The sequence below is a fragment of the Molothrus ater genome, unplaced genomic scaffold (assembly GCF_012460135.2).
Source record: "Molothrus ater isolate BHLD 08-10-18 breed brown headed cowbird unplaced genomic scaffold, BPBGC_Mater_1.1 matUn_MA637, whole genome shotgun sequence".
NCBI lineage: Eukaryota > Metazoa > Chordata > Aves > Passeriformes > Icteridae > Molothrus > Molothrus ater.
This window is the reverse complement of record NW_023416799.1, coordinates 30,869-40,209: the sequence shown is the minus strand read 5'-3', so window position 1 is coordinate 40,209 and position 9,341 is coordinate 30,869. Positions and strand designations below refer to the sequence as shown.

Genomic DNA, 9,341 nt, shown 5'->3' with positions numbered 1-9,341 from the left:
CCTTGCAAGCAGAGCTGAAATCCTGAGAGCTTGCAATCACTATAGAGCTGATAATCACCATGCTTGCTAGATGGTAGCCCTGCGGTCTTGGCATGAGCGAGCTAGCTTCGGGCACCCGGTCCCTACCCAGGGACTGAGCTCCTGAGCCCTAGTGCTCTGCATTATGATAAGGCCAAATAAGAGGCTTTATTAACGCCTCGGCCGCATGGAGAGACAGACAAAGGCTCCCCCGCCCGAGAATGCAGCCCCCCCGTGCACCGCATAGAGAGCAGCCCCCCCACGCCACGTATAGGGAGCAACCCCCCGTACCATGCGGCAAGCCGGAGCCGGGGCCACCCTGCGCCACATTAGAGAGCACCCCCCGCCCCCACACCAAGAGAGAGCAGCCCCCCTGCACCGAGAGCTGAGCACGCTGCGATGCCGAGGCGCGGGGAGTGGCAGGCAGAGCTGTCCTGCTCCTCGGGGCCGACGGCGCCAATTCTAAAAACGGCGAAAACACGCCGCAGAGTTAAAGCTTGATAGGGTATCGCCTTTGCTCCGCAGGGCTGCGCAGCCTAAATGCAAGAGCAAAAAAGAACAAGTCTCACGGCAGAGATGGAATTTGAGCTTCTACCTCCCCAAGGAGCAGAAATACTCACCAAAATCGAAGCTGTTGCTGGCAAAGTCAGGCAGGCTGGTCTCTTCACTTGAATAGGACCCCTTGGGCAGGAGGGGCTCCCCTATTCTCCCCTGGAAAATTCGCTCACCAGAAAGGAGCTGCGCTTTCCAGAGGCGCAGAGCGTTCCCCGAGGCTTCTTGTGGGTTCAGTCCCAAAGTCTCTCTGGAGAGCTATGCATCCACAGCTCTACAGTGGATGCTAAGCTGCTGTAACGCTTTTCCAAGGTTCTGAGATTCCTTCTGGGGCTGCAGGTTCGTGCAGCCACACGTTTGCGCACCAATATATAGAATATTAATCCTGACGTTTCTGGGTGTGTCGTGCCTGGCTTCGTCTAGCCCTCGCTGCTGGACCAAAGGCGGCAGCTGTGGCGGTTTACCCCAGAGATACCTTTGGCCAGCTGGATGCTGCAGCTAGGCACTCGGAACAAAGCCAGGCAAAGCAGGAACTCAGTTTACCTCTGGTGGAAAAGGTTCAGGCGACAGTGATGAGAAAAGAGCAGATTCTATTATAGAGTCTTAATCCAGAGTTTTATTTTAGGATGGCAGACCTCTAAAACAGCTCCCAATAGAACGCCGGGCCGCATGGTCTCGTCTGCTTTTAAGCCCCAGGGACAGGGGGAGGGGAAGGGACAGGTGAGCCTACCAGGTGTGAGGAAGGGAAGGCTCAATGGATATAGATGCTTGGACAGGCCAATGAACCCGGATCTGAGGGGCATCTTTTGAACTTCTGCCAACCACGCAATGCCCCTGCTGGAATGTTAAGATTGATGGACAGCTCTTAGCAGGAGGGCAACAGGGGCAGGGGGAAGGTTGGCACACCTGGGGGCATCACACTGCAACAAAAGCTCTTCCCACATTTCAAGCACTTCTGGGGCTTCTCCTTGACCTGAAGCTGCTAATGGACCTTCAGCTCCGAGCTCCGGACACCTCCCCGGCCCAGGGTGGGTCTTTCCTCCTCAGATCCCCGTGATCTGCGTTTGCAGCCCCTCCTCTTGCGGGATCTCCGGGACTTTTCCTCCCCGTTGGGTTCCTGAGCTGTGGAGCTGCTCAAAACAGCCTCTTCCACGAGGTTCTGCTGTGGGCATTTGTCCTCCCTGCTCTCCATGCTCAGCGCCTGGTCTGGGGGAGGAAGGACAAGGAGAGGATGGGATTTGCCTCCGTGCCACAGGGAAGGGCAAGGTGGGCAAAAGGGATTGTGGGGAGAAGAAGAGTAGGTGGAGGGCTGAAACACGTGGATGCCACCATTTTGGGCTCTGGCCATGTGGTCAGCAGTATCCTGAATGCCAACCTTGTGGTCGCAGCCATTTTGGGAATGGGGGCGTTAGAACAGGACTTCGGGGTAACAGGAGCTAGGTTAGAGGGGTGCAGGGAAGGTTCTCTGTCAGCCTACGCACAACTGCCAGGGCCAGGGTACTGGGAGAGAGGCGGGGGGCCAGGGGAGCAGTGGCAGTGCCAGGTACCCTGAAATTGCCGGAAAGCCTCGCTCCTCTCTCTCAGTTCAGGGGCAGAGGGTTTGGGGGGAGGGGTAGGGGAAGCTGCAGGAGGGGAGATTTGCTCTGACTGTCCTTTCAAATCCCTCTTCAGGACTTCTTTCCGAATCACCAGGAACACAGGGGAAAATTGAGACACCGTCCCATCTCCCTGTTCCACTTTAGCTGTTAACAAGGCTCCAATTTTATCCCAGGCAGAGACAGAATTAACATTCTGCTGGATAAACTGAGGGAAATGAAAAGATATCCAGTGAACAAACCGTTTCAAAACTGCTTTGGAAACCGTAACATTTCCACTACTTAGGGTTTCTAAAATTAGGGTATAAACGCTCCTCTGTGCCGCAGAAAACTTAGCACCCATATCTGCTTCCTGCAGCACGTAAATCTACCTTCTTTACAGTGAGCACAAACAAAACTGAAAGCACTGAGTCCACAGCCAATCCGGGAAAATCCAGGCAGCCTCTTCCCCACCCCTTCTCCCCGGGGGAGAGACAAGCTGCTTGCGTAGAGACCGCGCGGCTTTTAAAATGGCAAACAACACCTGCCGGCCCCTCCACCACGTGGATGCCGCATGGGCGGCTGGAGTGGATCCGCGCCGCCTGCCGGGTCCTGCCACTGCCCAGGCATGTCCGCTCTCGGCAAAAACGCAAGCTGCAGACACTCTGCCACCGCCCGCGCTGCCGCAGCGCTGGAACCTGCACGCAGCACCGGGTTTAGCGCGGGAACACACCACTGGGACCCCGCTACCCCAAAACAGCGCGCAGGCATTGTCAGAGCGCCGGAGCCACCCTGCCTGCGCTGCCGCATGGGAAACGCAAACCGTCTTCAGGACCGGAGATTTTCCTGCACTGGGAGCTACCCCCACCCTCTAAGGGCCCCCCTGGGGTGCCCCTAAGACGTGTGGGGAATACTCACCCCGCTTGGGGACTTGGCTGGCTGGGTCAAGTGTAAAGAAGTCCTTGTCCGGGATCGGCCCACCTTGGGCTCGGCGGGGTCACGATCCCACCCTCTAGCCTTCTTGTCGACAAAAACGCGATGAAGAAGTCAGAGGAAGGTGGAAGTCCAAAAGCTAACGTAATCCACTCGTGGAATTACCAGCTACTTCCTGGCCGTCATGGGAGACGAACAAGTGGGCGCCACCTGCAATAATCCGTGGTTCTCTGGGCTTTGTATGGGTCCAATCCAGCTAGCTGGACCCCAAGCCCACATGGACCTGCATGGACTGAAGATAAAAGACGAGGAGCGCTCTTCCAGCACGTGGGGACGAGTATCCTGTTTATTGGCTTGTGATGGGACACTGCTGGCCACAGCGACCACCCAGGTGGCAAAAGAGGCCAAACCTTTACCTGCAGTGGGGTTTTATCCCCCAGGGGAAAGGGGGCGGGGAAGGAGGACCGTGGCCAATGGGATCCCATTGGGGAGTGGCGAGGGGAGGGGTATCCATGGGGCAGACCACCAGGTGTGTAGAAAGGAGTGGATGGGGAGAGACCATGTGATGAGGAAGGGGGAATAATCTACATGACATACCATACTCAGTACAAATTTCCTGTTACCCAGTGCAGAACAACTACTAAATAAACTATTTAGTGCAATACAACCAAGTCCCATCCATGGCCTTGTCTTCTCCCTTCAACTCTCTGTTTATGCTTTTTGGGCCTGAGTCCGTAACAGTTGTCCTTGGATTCTTAAGCTGGAAAAGGATCGTTTTGTCTAACTACCCTGTGAAGAGAACTTACTAACAATTAATACAAAATTCAGAGTTACACAACAAGGCAGTATAGAATCTGAAAAATATGAAAGCTAAAACTTAGGGCATCACCCCCATATCACTCTCCATGTCTCTGTCCTCCCATGTCCCCAGCTATTTCCATGTCCCCCCTTGTCCTCACCCATGTCATTGTCCTCCCATGCCCCCATCCATGCCTTAGTTCAATGTCTTTATTTTTACAACAGTTTCAGGAGTTTCAAAGGGATGAACAGAAAGGAAATGAAAATCAAGGCCAAAACAAAATTATTTACATGTCCCTGCCAGCAGAGTATCCATGTGCTTGGGTGGGTGGGAAGAACTTTTTTTGGAGGGGTTTCCATCCCACTGTCTCCAAAATCAGGGATTTTGCCCCAGTCTGTCCTCATTTGGCTTTAAAAGACGGTTGTGGGCCATGGAGAACTAAAACAATGGATTTATGTTGGAGAAGACCTGCAAGGCTATCCAGTATTGCTCAATGCAACTAGATGATGAAAAAGGTGAGATTTTTCTGCAGTCAGAAGTTGACCAATCTGCTCTCCACAAGGGATTTCTGATGTTGGGCTGTGGATGTGTGCAGGTGCCCATGGGGAGCCAGGAGAACGTGGAACCCGCAGGCAGCTGTCTTCCCAACATGGATCACCGCACCATGGATCACCGGGGCTCTGCCCTCCAGGGGTCACTGGGGATCATCCAGGGTGGATCCTCATGTGAGGGATGGAGCTGGAGCAGCACAGGAAGCTCTTCCTGCCCTCGGGGCACTTGCAGGGCTGCCCTTAGTGCTGGCTCCATTGGAGTTGGGTGAAGTGAGAGCTCTGTGAGAAGCTCTTCCCACACTCAGGACACTCATAAGGCCTCTCCCTGGTGTGGATGTGCCAGTGTTTGATGAGGGTGCAATTACGGTTGAATCTCTTCCCGCGTTCGGGGCAGAGAAAGGGCCTCTCATCTGTGTGAATCCGCTGATTCCTGACGAGAGTGGAGCTGATCTGAAATCTCTTCCTGCATTTATCACAGGGCCTCATAGGGCCTCTCCCCTGTGTGGATTCTCTGGTGGACAATCAGCACGGAGTGCTCGAAGAAGCTCTTCCCACACAGCCCACACTCGTAGGGCCGTTCCCCGGTGTGGATTGTCCAATGGCGGATCAGGGAGGATCTCAGGGAGAAGCTCTTCCCACATTCTGAGCACTTGTGGGGCTTCTCCCCATCCTGAAGCTGCTCATCAACCCCCAGCTCCGAGCTCCGGACACCTCCCCAGCTCAGGGTGGGTCTTTCCTCCTCAGATCCCTGTGATCTGCGTTTGCAGCCCCTCATCTTGCGGGTTCTCCACGACTTTTCCTCCCCATTGGATTCCTGTACTGTGGAGCTGCTCAAAACAGCCTCATCCACGAGGTTCTGCTGTGGGGATTTGTCCTCCCTGCTCTCCATGCTCAGCGCCTGGTCTGGGGGAGGAAGGACAAGGAGAGGATGGGATTTGCCTCCGTGCCACAGGGAAGGTCAAGGAGATGCCCCCAGTGCGTCCCCAGCAGGACAGCTTTGGCAGCAGGGTTGTCCTGCAGCCAGGGGCTGTGCTGGGCTGGGAGATGGAGCAGCAGAGACGGGGAAAGGGGCACTGACTTCCTCCTCCCCTACCTGGGCCTCCCGGGCCATCTTCCTCTTCCTCGCAGCCTCCTCCTCCTGCATCAGGCCAAGGTTTTGGAATGGGAAATCCTGGTTTGGGGGAAAACAAGGGCTGAGCGCGTTGGGTTTGATGGTCCCGCTGCCCATATGCAGCTGGACAAGTCAGCGCCCCTTTCAGCCTCGGAGGACCCGGAATCCACTCATGCCCAGCCTCCCCCACCCCTCCAGGCTGCCGGAGGTCCACCAGCTCCAGGATCGCCCCTTTGTGCTCTCTCCGCTTCGGAGCTTCTGAGTTGCTCCTTGGCTCTCCCGGGATCCCCAAACCCAAGATCGCGCCTGCGCCCACCAGTACCAGGCAATTGCCAAGTGGGACCATCAAGATCCCTCCAGGGGCATTTGTGGCTCTGCTCTGGGGTCCTGGAAGATCCAAACATCTCCTGCCCCACAAAAAAACCCTCCCAGAGACCCCCCAATGGATTTGGGGCGAGCTCCCCCATCCCGCTCACCTGTGGGTTCTGGAGGGGGTGATGCTGACGGAGCCGGGGGAGCTTCAGCCTGCGCGGGCAGGCAGGGGAACCACTTGGTTCTGCTGCTGCTGCTGCTGCTGCTGCTCGTATTCCTCCCATTCCTGCTCTTCGTCCCACTCCTCCGCTCCCAGCCCAGCCCAGGCAGTGCCGACACCCAAATGCAGCTGCGCTCTGCCCTAGCGGGGGGTTCCCAAAGCGGCCCCAGCCTGCGCGGCACTGGGAGTGATACTGGGAACACTGGGTGGGATCCTGAGAGCAGCGGGAAGGAATCGGGAGCTCTTTCCCTGCCAGTCCCGCTCTTACTGAGAGCACTGGGAGGGAACTGGGAGCAAACAGCGCCCGGAGGCAGCTGCAGCCAGTGCTGGCTGCGGCCAAACTGAAGGGCGTGGTTATGCAAATACAGGAGCGATTGCGCACTGGGATTGGTTGGCGGGAGCAGGGCGGTGTTTCCCTCATCACATGGGGGCCGGCGGGGCTGGAATGATGGCAGTGGCATCCGGAGAGAGGGGACAGGGAGCGGGAATGGGGACTGGGAGCGGGAATGGGAATATGGGACCAGGACAGGGAATATGGAAACCCCAACTGGAGAGAGAATATGAGATGGAGATTAGGAAGATGAGACCGGGATCGCAAACGGGAATCCAGGAATGGGACTGGGAACATAGAAATGGAAATAGAGGAACGGAAGTGCAACCAGCAGTGGGACCGGGAATATGAGAACGGAACAGGATAGGGAGTATGGGCCTGGGAATATGGGAACGGCAACCAGACAAATACTGGACCGGGACGGGGAATGAGACTGGGAATGGGATCCAGACTGGGATGGGAGCAGGACGGGACAAGGAGTGCAGTGACATGGGAACGGGTGGGGAGCAAGGGGAGTGACAGCAGGGATAGGGGGACTGTGGACAGGGGACGTGGGGAGCCAGGACAGGGAGTCATGGGGACAGGTCCAGGGCAGGGGAGCCTTGATCAGCTGCCCAAGAAACTCTGCCATCGTTTCCCAGTGCGGCCAAAGTCACTCAGCCTTGGGTGACCAAAGCCCAAGTCCCACCCAGGAACCCTCAACACCCTGGAATGTAGCAGCCCCCACATCCCCTGGAAGATCTCCACATGTCCCCATCCTTGTCTTAGTTCAATGTTTTTATTTTTATCCTGGTTTGGGGTATTTTGAAAAGACAGAGAGAAATGAAAAGATAGTCAAGGCCACATGGAGCCATTAAGAGGTGGAGCCCCCAGCCAGGTGTCTTCCCAACACAGATTACCAGCACCACAGATCACTGGGGCTCTGCCCACTGGGCAGCATGCAGCACAAATACTGCCATGGGGTATGGAACTGTAGCAGTGCACACTTGGGGAACTGTAGCCGTGCACACTTGGGGCACACCTGGGGCACTCACAGGGCTTTCATAGTGGTGCCTCCATTCGTGTTGGGTCAAGGCTGACCTCTGGCTGAAGGTCTTCCCACACTGGGGACATTTGTAGGGCCTCTCCCCTGTGTGGATGCGCTGGTGGGTGAGCAGGGTGGAGTTGTGCTTGAAGCCCTTCCCGCAGTCAGGGCAGCGGAAAGGCCTCTCATCCGTGTGAATCCGCTGATGTACGAGGACATCTGAGCTGCTTTGAAACCTCTTCCCACACTCCCCACACTCATAGGGCCGCTCCCCGGTGTGGCTCCTCTGGTGGATCATCAGGTGATGGCTCCGGCTGTAGGTCTTGCCACAGTCGGGACACTCGTAAGGCCGTTCCCCAGTGTGGATCCTCTGGTGAAGCATCAGTTCAGAGCTCTGGCTGAATCTCTTCCCACACTGCCCACACTCATAGGGCCTCTCGCCGGTGTGGGTCCTCTTGTGGACAATCAGGTTCGACTTCTGGGTGAATCTCTTCGCACACTCGGGACACTCGTAGGGCCTCTCCCCGGTGTGGATGCGCCGGTGCTTGACGAGGTCGGGGTTATATTTGAAGCCCTTCATGCAGTCGGGGCAGCGGAAGGGCCTCTCATCTGTGTGAACCCGCTCGTGTGTGAGGAGATGGGAGCTTGTCTGAAACCTCTTCCCACATTTGGGACACTCATAGGGCCTCTCATTTGTGTGTGTGCGCTGATGCTTCAGAAGAGTGGAGCTTCTCTGAAAGCTCTTCCCACATTGCCCACACTCATAGGGCCGTTCCCCCGTGTGGCTCCTCTGGTGGTTGATCAGGTCAAAGTTGTCTCTGCAGCTCTTCCCACACTCCCCACACTCATAGGGCCTTTGTCCAGTGTGGATCCTTTGGTGGCGGATCAGGGCTGAGCTTCGGCTGAAGCACTTCCCACATTCCCCACACCTGTAGGGCTTCTCCCCATCGCAAAGCTGCTCGGAGACCCCCAGCACTGAGCTCTGGCCGCCATCCTGTCCCGGGGTGGGTCTTTCCTCCTCTGACCTCTCTGGGCTACGTTTGCAGCCCCTCCTTGTGCGGGATCTCCGGGGCTTTCCCTCCCCGTTGGATTCCTGCACTGTGGAGCCGCTCAAAACAGCCTCATACCCAAGGTTCTGCTGTGGTGACTCAGCCTCCCTGCTCTCCACCCTCAGCTCCTGGTCTGGGGGAGGAAGGACAAGGAGAGGATGGGATTTGGCCCTGTGCCACAGGAAAGGGCAAAGAGATGCCCCCAGTGTGTCCCCAGCAGGACAGCTTTGGCAGCAGGGTTGTCCTGCAGCCGGGGGCTGTGCTGGGCTGGGAGATGGAGCAGGAGAGATGGGGAAAGGGGCACTGACTTCCTCCTCACCTTCCTGGGACTCCCGGGCCATCTTCCTCTTCCTTATAGCCTCCTCCTCCTGCATCGGGCCAAGGTTTGGAAATGGGAAATCCTGGTTTAAGGGAAAACAAGGGCTGAGCGCGTTGGGTTTGATGGTCCCGCTGACTCTCTTGGCTTGAAAAGACAGGTGTCTGCTAAGGAAGGCAGAGCCTCCCTTAAAATTGAAAATGTAAACCCCCTCCCTCCAAATTACTATAATTTTGAAATTAAGGGGCACTCAGGGAAAGATATGGAAATAGGAATAACAGTTCTTTGCTAGGAAAAATAAAATAAAAAATGCAGTAGTACAAAAAAAAAACCACTGACAGAGTCAGAATCCAACCCGACACCCTGTTAGTCAGGGTGTTTGTTGCACTCCAATTAAATGGTGGCTGCCGTCCTCCTGGTGTGACAGAGGTGGTTCTGTTGAAGCAGTGATCCTGCAGAAGGGTGTAGTTTTCCTCCAAAGGTCCAGTGGGGGTGTAGATAGGTCTGGTCTTCCTCGCGAATCTAGTGTAGAAGAAAAGCTGCTCCTCTGG

The 9,341-nt window shown here is 56.1% G+C and overlaps 1 pseudogene; it reads right to left on the bottom strand.

Annotated features, from left to right (window-relative positions):
• Nucleotides 1-4,667: 4,667 nt before the first annotated feature.
• Nucleotides 4,668-8,848, bottom strand: LOC118701398 (zinc finger protein 271-like; annotated as a pseudogene).
• Nucleotides 8,849-9,341: the final 493 nt, after the last annotated feature.